This window comes from Tiliqua scincoides, chromosome 4 (assembly GCF_035046505.1).
Source record: "Tiliqua scincoides isolate rTilSci1 chromosome 4, rTilSci1.hap2, whole genome shotgun sequence".
Classification (NCBI taxonomy): domain Eukaryota; kingdom Metazoa; phylum Chordata; class Lepidosauria; order Squamata; family Scincidae; genus Tiliqua; species Tiliqua scincoides.
The window spans coordinates 175611710-175625376 of record NC_089824.1 but is presented as its reverse complement, the minus strand read 5'-3'; the positions used below and the strand labels follow the sequence as shown (position 1 = coordinate 175625376).

Genomic DNA, 13667 nt, shown 5'->3' with positions numbered 1-13667 from the left:
GTCCTTTGCTGGAGCATTTAATCAGCTGGTGGTACAGACTTTATGTTGATGAGAGCTGAGTGTGGGTCTGCTTTTGACAGGTCTCTGTCTCGCTCCTTCCTGTCATGAATGTTGTGGAGAGTCTCTAGTTTTCTGTAGTGCAGCTAGAGGGCTGCCTGCTATTACTCAGGCAGCAGAGAGGGGTGGTGTGAGAAAGGAGAGTGAATGGGTGTGTGAGTGTGTGTGTGTGTTTATATACGACTGGCCCAACCTGCAGTTTCAGATTTCAGACCTAGCTTATCACCCTTCCAGTCCTTCCAGGCTTTGGATGTTACTCTGCCTGCTCACTGACGGATCTGCCAGGACGAAGAACCGAAAGCTGTTACCACTTCTTTTGCCTTCCTTTCTTCATGATTTCTTCAGTAAGAGCTCCTGTGCTCAGCTCTGCTTCCCAGTCCTCCACGTTGAAATCTGTCGTTGAAGAGGGCTTTGGGGGAGAAAAAATTCTGCTCCTGACTCAGCACTGAGGGATGTGCCCACCTTTAGTTTGAAGGTAAATCCAGGTGTTCTGTTTTGCTAACTCCTTCTGGCTTGACAATAGGCTCTTTTGCTCCCAGAACTGAGCTGGGGCATGCACGGGGCAAGCAATTTAACTTGTGTGTAGTTATGCATCCACCTCAAAACAAGTGCAGAACCTACACTGTGATCTAGTGATGGGTTCAGGTTCTCGAAGCAGAGCTGTGACTTTGAAACCTATCAAAATTGGGGGAGGCTTGAAGTTGGAATTTATTCTCGAACTAGAATCTGGAAGCCACTATATATTATACTGTATATATTTTCACAGCTTTTTTGTGCTTCTTTGCTGTTAAAATAATCTGTACGTTGCCCATAGTTGAATGCCCGGGTGATGTGGGTTACAAGACTGTTGCCTTGGTTTTTTTGCACCCTCTGCCACCTGAGTCCACGTGTTATTTGTTTAGTAGCTCTAGAAACGTAGTTCTGTTTCCCTGTATGCATGGCGCTTAAGTATGCAGCTCTGAATCTGCATGAAATCATGAGATGTTAGAAAAACAAGCCGACAGACAGCTAAGTTATCTGAGAGCTGAAAGACCATGGAAGGATATGGTTCTCTTTTAAGAACATGCAGGTGTGTTACCATCAGGCTGTTGCTAAAATATGAGTGCATTTGTGACAGATATAGGTGAGTTGAAGCAGAAGCTTGTTGAAAATATGAATAAACTCCAGTGTCTGCTCCCTAAGTGTAAATTGATTTTTGGCATAATACATGTTGATTCAATGATACTGATAGCTGACCCTGCTGTGCAGCGTTATTGGTGTCTTGAACTTCAAATTCTCCAGTTATTCATCAATTTTTTTATTTTTTGCTGAGTACTGATTATTACTGATGTGTTTTGGCTTTGTACTGAAAAGAATTAGCTTCCATTCAACTGTACCTATCTGACCAGCAGATAGGCTATATTGATCAAGAAGTGGGTGTTGCCAATTTGGGACTGTACTCATTGAATATATTCAGAGGATTTTAATGTGGAAGGGCAGGCAAGATACTGTGTGGTTGCCCAAACGTATATCTAGATGCAAAAATGTGCTTTCTGAAATGTACATTAATGAAACTATCCTTAAATGGGAGATGTCACCAGACCCTTATGGAAATAGCTCATTTTTCTGATCTGTGCAGAGCAAAGCTATTGAATGCCATCTGCACCCCTTTATGATCAGCCGTGAGCAGTACATAAACTCTGGTTTGCAGATTGGCAGTTAATCTGTAGAGAGGTAGGTTCTTCCTTGGGCCAGAAAGAGTTGGAGGGTGATCTTCTAGCCCTTTCCAGCCCTATTTTTCTTTTTGCTTTATTTAGTTTGATTATTCTTATTATTAACAGTGCAATCCTATATTCAGAAATGTCCCACTGAGTACTATGGAACATTCTCCCAGGTAAGTAGATAGAGGATTGCAGGATTACTGCTTTATTTATTTCTATTTTTACTTTTAAAAAATTTATACCCCATCTTTCTCCATGTGGTTCCAGGGAGACTTCAAAAATACAAAATCTAAAAATTAAAAACATACATCACTAAAAAAGACCATTGGCAGGAAAAAAAAGGACAACCAAAGAACCAGAGAAAGATCAGAGCAAAATTTAGTAGCATTCATAATCATCCCTCAAAAGCCTACTGAAAAAAGATAAGATTTTAAACTGGGGGTGGAAAACCATCAATTTTTCTCGTCAGGGCCTGTTGCATCTCATGCCACACCTCATTATGGGCACAATCCAACCACAGCTAAGCATATTGAAGTCCCATGAAGAAATTTTTTTAATCTAGATTCTTGAATTTCATATTTAATCTTACCTGTCATGTGAACCTCAGATCAGTTATCCTATTGCTGGATGTCTTATAGCCCAATCCTATGCATGTCTATTCAGAGCTAAATGTCATTCTAGTCAATGGGGCTTTCTCCCAGGGGCTTGAGTCTAGTCAATGGGGCTTACTCCCATAGAATTGCAGATCTGTCTGGTGACTTTGCTATATGACATTTTGAAATGTTGGTGTTTTTGAAGCCAGATATTTTCTGGCAAATTAAATGATTTGTTGCATCTAAATATAAAAATGAAATATAAAAATTGGGGACTGGTTTTTTTTTATACTCTGTGTGTGTGTTAACGTACACACATGTAGGAATATAAAATGAGAATATAAAGACATATATTTGAAAGATGGTTTTTTAAAACTACAGTGAAGCATGGAAATAGGCTTTGATGTGCTCACTATTGTACCCATAGGCCTCTTGGTCATTCAGTGTAAAACAAGCCTAAGTGTTGTTTCAGTGTAAAACAAGGAAGCCACCTTGGAGTCACATGGAGAAAAATGGGTATCACACGGGTATACATTTTTTAAAAGTAAAAATAAAAATAAAGTAATAATCCTGCAGTCCTCTACATACCTACCTGGGAGTATGTTCCATAGTACTCAATGGAACTTACAGTGTATTTTCTGCTGCTATTGGAGAAGATTTGGGAGACTGAAGACCAATCCAATGTTGTTGCTGTAGGGAAGTTCTAAGCATTCTGATCTATAATGTGGTTGTTTCTGTGCTGTACTTATAAAATCTGTGAGATTCCAGAGGAGATTTTTTGAGCATCCAGGCTTGTGTGTGAGACTAGTCACATTTGGACTAAGAGCTTTAATTGTCCTGCAGAACATACAGTATATCTTTCTGTTCTATCCTTCATATACTGCAGCAAACAAACTGAAAAGTGGTACTCTGTTGAACTATGAGCATTTTCTAAGCTTGGAGGCTGTTAGATGCAGATGCTTTTTTTCTGTCTCTTTGTCAAACACAAAAATAATCAAGAAATGGAACCCTAGCATGTAGACAAAGGGAGTAGAGCGATGATAGGAGCAGGCTTTATTTTCGGTGTGGCTTCCTTTGAAATGCCTGGAACATAATAAGCATTTTGAAGTCTGGGAGGGATGCATCAGAGGAGGGAGGACCTATCCCTTGCAAAACCTACTAGGCACCAGGGTCATCAACATTGGGTACAGTTTTCATTCCCAGGAGAACATGTGAAAGGGAGGTGGAGTGACCTCCCTCTCAACCCTGCAGGACTTGATAGTGTGAGCAGGGAGAGAGGCAGACTGATTGGAATTAAATATGAAAACAAGAGTCACTTGGATACCTATTCAACTCATTCCTGTTGTGTAGAGATAAATTAAAGGGTGCACATTTTAGTCTGATGGATGGTACAGAGAGGAATTGGAAAAAGGGCTGCCAGATCCAAATCTCAAAAACACCATCCCCACTAATTTTCTCATATTAACCAAAGATTTGCCATGTCTCCTGAATTGGAGCCCCTTTCAAATGTACTAATACCTTGAACATTTAGTTGTGCCAACTTGTCTACAACCTCATGCTCTTAAAGCAGGTTCTATAGTCTGTTCTACAAGATGAGAAGATCAGTATTCAGCCTATGGACACTGTTTGCAGATGACTAGACTCTCTAGGTCAGGAGTGTCCAAACTTTTTGGCAGCAGGGCCACATCATCTCTCTGACATTGTGTTGGGAGCCGAATTAATTTACATTTCAAATTTGAATAAATTTACATAAATGAATATATTAGAGATGGAACTTGTATGAATGAATGAAGGTCTTGCAATAGCTCATGGCCTACAAAAATCCTTGCACAAAGCAAGGCTAGCCTTTCCTTCACTGCCACTGCTACATCACAGATGTGAAACGGCAAGCAGTGGAGGGAACCCTTGTCCCACAGCTCATGCAAGAGGTCAAACAGTCATCTTCACACTGAGAGCAGTTGCATCAGGCCAGCATCGGCTTCAGCAAGTCTCCGGAGGGCCAGATGCTCATTGGGGACTGGGGGCTCCCTGCGGGCCAGATTGTGAGTCCCTGAGGGCTGCAAGTGGCCCCCGGGCCGGGGTTTGGGCACCCCTGCTCTAGGTAAACAAATGCTGCCAAAACTCCATGCCAGATTGAAACCAGGGAGATTCACAACACATACTGTATAGCAGCGTTTCTCAAACTGTGGGTTGGGATCCACTAACTGGGTCATGAGCCAATTTCAGGTGGGTCCCCATTTATTTCAATATTTTTATTTTTAATATATTCGACCTGATGCTACCTTGGTATGTGACTGCATTTGGGGAAAGTTGTGTGTTGGCAACCTTCAGTCTTGAAAGACTACGGTATCGCACTCTGAATGGTGGTTCTGGAACAGTGTCTAGAGTGGCTGAAAAGGCCGATTCGGGAGTGACAATCCCTTCCACACCGGGAGCAAGTGCAGTCTGTCCCTGGTCTGTCTCCCTGGCTATGGGCCTTCCTTCTTTGCCTCAGACTGTTGGCCAAGTGTCTCTTCAAACTGGGAAAGGCCATGCTGCACAGCCTGCCTCCAAGCGGGCCGCTCAGAGGCCAGGGTTTTCCCTCTTGCAGATGTCCTTGTATCGCAGCTGTGGTCTACCTGTAGGGCGCTTTCCTTGAAAGTTACAGATCTGTATTTTAACAGACTACTCTGTATATGCTTTTAACAATTATAGTCAATAGGACTTACTCCTGGGTAAGTGTGGGTAGGATTGCAGTCTAGGATTGTTAAAAATTTTCCTGCTGGATGATGTTACTTCCAATCATGACATAACTTCCAATGGGTCGCAACAGATTCTCATTCTCAAAAGTAAGTCCCAGTGCTAAAAAGTTGAGAACCACTGCTGCACAGTATAATGTTAAATTGCTGAGAAATAACAACTCAACAGTTTGTCTTAAGAATTTGTAGTAGGTACTTTTCTTAACCTCATGATAACAGTGTTATCAATGTAGGTTAGTCACACACCACACCCCTTAAGCGAAATGATTTGAGCCTTTAGCATGCATACACAGGAAGTGTTCAGAACCAGGGTGTGGCTCCATAATCATATGTAGCCTGAAATATGGTGTGGTGATGGTAGGGGTATGTGTGGCTATTTCCCTGCCTTCTCTTACCACTTAGCTATTGTTCTCACACTCAGGGCTTGGGGGGGGGGGTAAAGGGGTAATTTGTACCCAAGCCCAGCGTCTGAAAGGGGGCCCAGGAGCCAAAGGAGCGGGCCCAGAAATGTCCTGGGATCTTACATTTTTAATCTCACCCAGACTCACTGCCAATGCGAGATTCTGCGGTCATTACCGTGGGCACATGGCAGTGACTACTGCCACAAGCTATACACACCCATAAATACTCAGGAATGCATACATTCCTTAACAGTGTTACATCTGGAAGGAAAGTGACCTGCTATACTTGCTCTTTGGCTTATGGAACTACTTACCATGAAGGAGTGTATAGGAGCTCAGGGACACAGCTTTGGGACTGCAGGGTTGCAGAAGTCAGTTTTGGTGTACACAGGACACTTTCTATTCTAGTGTGAGTCTAAATTCAGTGATACTAATCTCCTGCAATGATTTTCTATATTTGAAAGATTTTAGAGAGACAAACAGCAAAATCTTGCTCTGGAAAAGGCAGGCCCAGGAGGCCTGCACTGTATCCAGTGCAGGATAGGGCCCCAAAGTGATGCAGCCAGGCAGAGCCTAGGAGAGGCAGTTAAAGGGGGTAATTTGTACCCAGGCCCAGGGTCAGAAAGGGGGCCCAGGAGCCAAAAAGTTCCTGGGACCTGACATTTTCCTATCTTACCTGAATTAACTGCTCGCACATAATGCTGGGGCACAACCATGTGCATGCAGTGTTAACTACTGCTGCAAGCCATACACACCAGGCCCAGGAAAGCATCCATGACCCTCCTTAACAGTGTCAAATCTGGGAGGAAACTGGCTTGCTACAGGAGCTCTTTGGCATTTCAAAATTTTTTGAGAGACTTAGGAGTGTGTTTGGTTTTGCATATTACTTTATCTAACTGCTAATGCCGCATGGTCAGGTCATCAAGAAGCCTAGTAGACCTGAGCTCCAACGTCTATTATGGCTGTCAGCACCCTCCCCTGCCCTATTTCCCCCCCTGTTCTGCCTGCCCCCATTGCCCCCCTTCCTCTTTGGGAAGGGGCCCAGAAGAAAGTTTGTACCCCCTGCTAAAATTCCTCTCATAGGCCCTGCAGTTAGGTACCCCTTACCCTCAGGTAAGCCACTGCAGCCCCAATGGGTGTCTTCAAACTTGCACCACCTCTGGAGGTGGCATAAGTCCGAGGAGAGCAGAGTGGCTTGAAGCCACTCTGTGCTGCTCAAGAATGGGGGTTAGGATCTGGCGTATCTGCTGGGTCCCACCTCCTCTTCCACTCCCCGCCTGTCTGCCCCAAGACTACCCTTAGGAATGTGTTTGTATTACTGTATCTAGCTGCTAATACTGGGCAGGCAAGTAGACCTGGGTTCCAAAGACTATTCCGGCTGTTACCACTTTCCTCCTGTCTGTTTCCCCCCCATTCTTTTCATCCCCATTGCCACCTCCCCACTCTGTTCACCCCCTCCCTCTTTGGTAAAATCCCTCTCAGAGGCCCTGCTCACACCACTCCAATGATCATCTCCACCCTGGAGATGCCTGGGATTGAGACTGGGACCTTCTGCATGCAAAGCAGGTGCTCTACCCTTGAGCTATGACCTGATTTCCAAACAGGCTGCAACAATCTCAAAGCCTGTTACAACTCTCAGCAGCACTCGCTATACCGATTCGGTGCACTTGATGCCCACACCACAAGCCATGCTATTCCCTGTGCTGATTGCTGTCTCTCCAGCATCTAGCAGGATCAGAAGACACAATTCAGAAGACTGATGCAGAAAAAAAAATGCAGTTTCTTCCTCCTCAGCTGGTTTGGAGCTAAATCAGCATGGAAGCGACCTGTGCATCTGCAGCTTCGCTTATCAGTCAGCTTCTTTGTATTTAGAATTGGGAATGCAGGGCTGGTCCAGGAGCAATCGTGTTTTCCAAGCTTAAGGTAGCTTGTGTTGGAAGAAGATCCAGCAAATAGTTAGTTCTCCAACAGCAGAGTCTGATGCACTTAGTCAGCTGGGTAAGAAACGCTGCTGAAGGCTTCCCTTTGCAAGGACAGCTTGTGACTTAGAAGGATTAAGGAAAAGAGCAAAACTGTGTTCAGTCTGACAATTGGAAGGTTACATAATTCTTTTTTGGAGACCAGATTTCATTTTTGTGTTAAATACGAGAATCTTCAGTTATCTTGGCATTTGTAAATCTGTTGAGTGCTATCTCTGCTAATGGTTAATCGGTCTGGACTTTGATCCGCATTAATTTATTCAAACAAGCCAACTCTACCCTTTTTATTAGTCTGCTTCCGATGAAATCACTCCCTTTGCTTTAATTGAGCTTGCAATTAAACCTAATTTCCTTTCTGGAAAATGTTTTTTTTCCCCTCTCTGTCAGGATTACTGATTTTGAAGGCTAGTTTAAAACCGAGTCATGGCCTATCCATCTATCTGTTGGATGAAAAAATGTGTTTCAGCATAGGGCTGCTTAATGTCTTGACTGCTGGCTGCATTTATCAGCAAGCTTATTGACACAGTACGATTCCCACAGTCCCAAGGGCTGGGTAGTGTTTCCACGTCCCATGCCCCAGCAATGGCACTCTGGGCCAGGATTTGTCTAGACAGAATTTCAGGATTGACTTCCCTCTGTGTTGGGCGGCCACTAGGTGCATGGACCGGATGTGACATTCTTAGCCTATAGCTGACTCATCCTTTATGGCTATTTGTAACCTGCTTCCTCACCCACAGATGTAGTCTGTCAGTATCGGCTCACAGGTCATTTGCAACACTGTTGTTTGAATGGCTTTATTGCTGAGCTGACTTGTGGTGGCAAACTGAATTTGAACCAAAGATGTCACATGGCTTCTTGTCTGACTTACTTCTTTGGATGAGTTCTCTTGTGTCCGATCTCAGTGGGACTTTCTAAGTCGTGCAGACTTGGGTGGCATAATTCAAGACACCCAAAGCAGCACTTGTGTCCTTCATGCTGTTTGTACCATGCCTGGCTCTTTCTTTCAGATTAGGAATATGCCCAAGAATTCTCTGCAACACTGCAAAGGATTCTGGAGTGTACTTTTCATTCATTCAGGACCTTTAGCCTGCAGTCTATCTCTGGATTATTCTTTGAATGAACCCAAGATCTTTCGGTGCCCAAGGGAGAAAATCCAGATGTGATAAAAAAAATTGTAAAACTAAATAACTGACCATTGTTGCACTTCAGTGGCACCTGCCACATAAACAGGACTGTTCCACGTTGCCTAATGGTAGGGCTCAGCCTGGCTCAGATTGCTGTGTGCTTATGGTATTAGTGTTTCTCGTAAGTGAAAACTGTGCCAAAGTTGCCCATGGGGCACAGTGTTCTCCAGCATGGATAAGATCCTTCCTGTAGGAATTGGACTTTGTTCTTGGCGTAATGGTGAGCAGTGCAGCCGGGCCCTTTTTGAGGAGAGCAGTAAAACTACCTCTGAGGAGGCAGTGTATAGGGTAAGCCAGAGCAAACAGTGCATCGAGCCTTTATCTCAAGTTGCTGTCAAGATAAGGGGAGTGTAGTAACCGTATTTGCCTCGCCCAGTTGTGTGGATTTTTGCTGAGCCCACCCCTTTGGCAGCAAGCATGACTGGTTCATTTTGAGTCATCACATCCTCAATAACTAACACACACATACAGAGGGGATTTCGAAAGACACAGGTACGTTGCTGCTGGCTCCTCCCCTTCCTCCTTTCTTTTCCCTCTCTGTTGCCATCTCAGGCCTGGCACTTGTAGGTTTGTTTACCAATACTGTGCTGTCCTTGCACAGCACAGGTGGCTGCTTGCTAAGCTCCCTTGTCTATTTCTGGCACCAGCCACTTGGCCTCCTTCCCTCTTTCATGTTGCTCCTGATAATGCTAATCAGGTAAGGAATGCAGTTCCAGGTTGGAGTTGAGGGTGGCTTTTTTTCCCTGTGCAGTTGGCACATCAGATCACAAGCATTTGTTTAAAGGGACAGTGCCCCAGGGACATCAGAAGGGTTACTAATTAAAGCTGATGATTACTGTTATTATGTAGTCTAACAGTGATTGGAGTCTTCAAAGCAGGCATGAAATAACTGCCAACGAGTGCTGAAAATGCCTCTTTGGTTTGAATACAAGGGGGGTACCTCTTGCCTCTTATTTATCATGGTGACATTTAGAAGCCTGGCTGGGTAAGAGTGCAAAAGCCTAGATAACCCACGAAAGCTGCCAATAGTCCATATTTTAAACTTCTGTGCAGTTAGTCAGACCCCTGTGTTTCAGCTTCTTACCTCTTATGGGTGTTCAAATAAAATGCTATTATCTCTTCTCTCCATAAGAAATAGTTAATACTTATTAGTACTGCTCATGGGTAAGTTACTTCTACTTTATTTGTGGCATTCCTTTCCTGACCTTCTTCCAAGGAGCTCATGGTGGCATATGTGGTTCTTGCCCGCCTTTTATCCTGTGAAGTTGATTGGGGTGACAGCAAGTGATTGACCCAAGGGTACCCAATGAACCATAGTTGAGACTGGAATCTGGTCCTCCTAATTCCAGTTAGAACCTATAACCACTGCATCACACAGTCTCCCCTAGAGCTTGTGCACACATAGTGTTTTTCAATTCAGGCTTAGATGTCACAAAATATAACAAGTGGTGTCATTACAAACAACCCCAGATTGGTATTGAAAGGTTGAAACACAAGTGTTCTCAAGTAGTATTATTGCTATAGCATACGCATAATGAGATCTGCATGGCAATCCACTACTACTGTATCTCCGTGTTGAGTAGAAACCTTCTGGAGTGTTCTAATAACATCACAGGGGAGGAGCCAAGTTAGTTGCAATAGTTAAGGGAATGAGCTGGGAAGGTCACCATTCAAACCTTATCTCAGTCATGAGTTCACTGGGTGGCCTTCACCTAATCTACACCAGTAATTTCAGGGTGCAATAATAATAGCCTGCATTAGAGAGTTGTTATAAATTTCACTAGGCTCAGTGCCAGCATGTAGTGCTCTCAGGCAGCTGCCAGGACCCAAGAATCCTGAGGAGGGGACTGGGTCCAGACAGCAACTGGCAGCCACTGGCTGGGTAGGTCTCCCTTTCCTTCATTTGGTGAAGGACACTGTGGAAGACACAGGATAAACAGAAATTCATGTCTACCACCACACACACCACAAAAATAAGGAGTGAGGGTCTACCTGAGGTCATCATGCCAAGACCCCTTTCAAATCTGGAGCTAGCCATGAGATGATATATGTGAATCTCTCTGAGCACTTAGGAAAGTCTAACTTTAATGTGTGTGTTTATTTATTTAGTAGTAGCATTAATGATGGAAATAACTACTGTATTTAGAATGCTAGAAATTTGAAATCTGCACTCTGCCACAGTTCTCTTTTGTGGTTTTAAAGAAGTCTCTGAAGTGCCATGTTCTGACAGGACAATATTGGCTCAAGTTCAGGGCTGGCATTAGGGATTGGCCTGGTCTGCTTAATCGTTGATCTCTCAGTAATGACCTGTGCACTATGGAGGTGCCATTGGGAGCCCCAGCATAGGGCTTTGCCCCCAGGGGCCCACAGCAACCTGGTGCCAGGACAGTTCAAGTTAGTTACCTCTTGATTGCTTACAAATGGATCCAGGCCACTTTCAGAACTCATGGAACCCACTGCCTTCTGAAAAATAACTGAGTGGGCAATTGGCCTGAATGCTCAGCAAGAAGGAAACGCTTCAGGAACCATGGATGTGTTCAGTGTATTCTGTATTCAGTATGATGTGGTTGACAAGAGTTGACATGGTGCTGGCTTCAAGTGCCCATTTGTTCATTCTTGGGGATCATTCAGAGCACAAGCAGCTCACTGTGAACCCCAAGGAGCAAGAAAATCTGTATCTGTTCAACCTGTATCTCTTCACCTAGAAGTATTTTTAGATTTTTTATTAAATATTGGCTGGGCTAAATGTCTTTAGGCATTTAGTGTGTGCCAGCGGGGTGGGAGGGAGGTGGGACTGGTGGAGCTGAGCTCCGTGTCGGGCTGTGTGGCCAGACACGGAGGCTCTTGATTCTATGGCAGCCCAAGGACTGCCACAGAATCGAGTAGCCCCATTGTGGGGCTACTTCCCTTACCTGGGGGAAGGGGATGAAAGTCCCCTTCCCCCAAGGAGCCTGTGGTTTCTGCCCTGTTGTGCACAAGATGCTGCCACAACCATTTCGGTGCCAGCGCAACAGGCAGCTCAGGATCAGGCTCTAAGTGTTACTAAGGCTAACTGTCCTGATGAGGATGTGAACTACTTGAAGATGGCACATCCTTCTTCTTGGATGAACTCAATACAGCCTCAGCTCCTGCAATTGCAAGGAGTCAAAGAGTATTGGTGACAGCAATAAAGCAAAGCTTGCAAGCAGTCCTTGTAATCTTGGGATGGCTTCTCCTTGCCAAGGTGTGGACAAAATTGCAGAGCTAGGACTAAATGATAGGCTTGAGCCCGAGGACTTCAAAAGCCCTTGGGGGCATAAAAGGGTATTTAATGACCAGTTGGGAGAACGTGGGGCTCATTATCTCAGGATCATCCAAGACTTGCGAAATAGTGATGATGGTTCTTAGCATGGTTACTGCACCTGTTTTTCTGCTGCTTGCAGCAATTAAAGGGAACTGGTCCAATTAAGCCAAGCTTTGGGATGGAGACATTCTGGCTGCAGCCTGTTAAGGGATTCCATCCTTGTCCTCACCGCAGATGTCAGCATCTATGACAGAGATATAGCTGTGCAGACGAGAGGCCTGGATAACTAGGTACTGTAGTTCTGTATTTGGTTTCTGAACAATATTTATGTGCTTCGTGTTTTAATGAAGATCTGCAACTGAACTGGAACTTGTCTGAAATAAGAACATTGCACTCAGTAATCTTCATGCCCATTTTCCCCATTCATTTTTTTAAAAAATGGCCTTTTCTATGAATGATTCAGACAATCTTAAGTGCTAAACAAAATGAGCAATGTAGCTTCTTAAATGTCACGCTCCTTGCAAATCAATGACAAATATTTGGAGTTCTTTTCCTGATTTCTGAATTTTCAATAATGAGCATTTGTTAGATCCAAAAGACTTAGGAGAGCATTTTAAAGAGGTGGCTGGGTGAAGTGCAGACAGCAAAAAGCCAAGAGGTACAGTAGTTGTGTTGGTGATGCATTGTGCCTGAAGAGTAAGGGCAAAGAAACAAAAGGGTATCCTTTAACAGCATACAGTGGAAATATTTTTCTGGCCATTGTTGAGTCAGGGAAAAACCTGTTTATTAATCAACAGTCTTGTTCCTCATCCCCTTTGTAAAAAACCTGCCACCTCAGTTTTTACAGAGCTGTCCAGTACTGGGAATGAAATCAATATTGTTGTCTTTTTTTAACCAAGTCTTGGATCCACTGAACTGCACAACTAGTTCTGTGTGCTCAAGGAAGGTTTGGACATGTGCTTCTTAAACAGCAGAATCCTGTGATCCTGTTCCACAGTGGTTCCCAAACTGTGAGTCAGGACCTAATTTTTGGTGGGACTCCAAAGGGTGATGGAAAGATCAGAGAACCAATTGCCTCAAGCCCTGAAGCCATTCAGAAATCAGATATGTAGCTGCTAATTACCCTGCAAAGAGCTCAGCTCCTGCAGTTTGCAAGCATGTGTAAATATAGGGAGATAAATGTTTGAGGGTCTTTTATATGGTTATTATTGCTTATAAATAAAAACTAAAACATTGTTTCTAGCTCTCCTTTTTAAAAAGTCCGGTATACCTAGGTGGGTCCTGATAGTGTTGTTTTAAAAAGTGGATCCTGGTACTAAAACGTTTGGGAACCACTGCTGTACCACATGGCAAGTCTCTTTTGAAACTGAATGGGGTTCCATCATCAGTTCATTATATAGTGCTTGCGTGTGTCAAGAGGGTATCTCCCATTCAAAGGGCAAAAAGTCCAAAATTCTACTGGGCATGTCCAACACCTTGGCACACCTAAAATAACTCTGTGTTTCAGCCAAAGGCAGTAATGCTCAATTGACTATTTCTCTTGTTGCTGTATTTGATAAGTGATATTCTATATGTAGCCCATCTCATGTTAGGACTTTGAATTGTTTGTGGTTTTGGTTGTTTTGATTCAGTAAACTTTCTGTGCACCTTTTAATAGTAACCCTTGCATAAATGCTAGGGAACAACATATAGTGAATCACTCAGCCTCAGAAACCCATTCTAGATATCTCCA

General features: G+C 43.8%; 1 protein-coding gene across 5 annotated transcripts in view; it reads left to right on the top strand.

Annotated features, from left to right (window-relative positions):
- The first annotated feature begins 279 nt into the window (after window positions 1-279).
- PLEKHA6 (pleckstrin homology domain containing A6) overlaps window positions 280-13667 on the top strand; it is a 144065-nt gene continuing 130677 nt past the window's right edge. For 4 of the 5 annotated variants that reach the window (XM_066622911.1, XM_066622912.1, XM_066622908.1 and 1 more), the window contains exon 1: window positions 280-532. The gene's annotated coding sequence lies outside the window, so the exon portion shown is untranslated. Of the gene's footprint in view, window positions 533-12175; window positions 12226-13667 lie in introns of those variants that run through there. The other variant, XM_066622910.1, reaches the window with a different exon arrangement.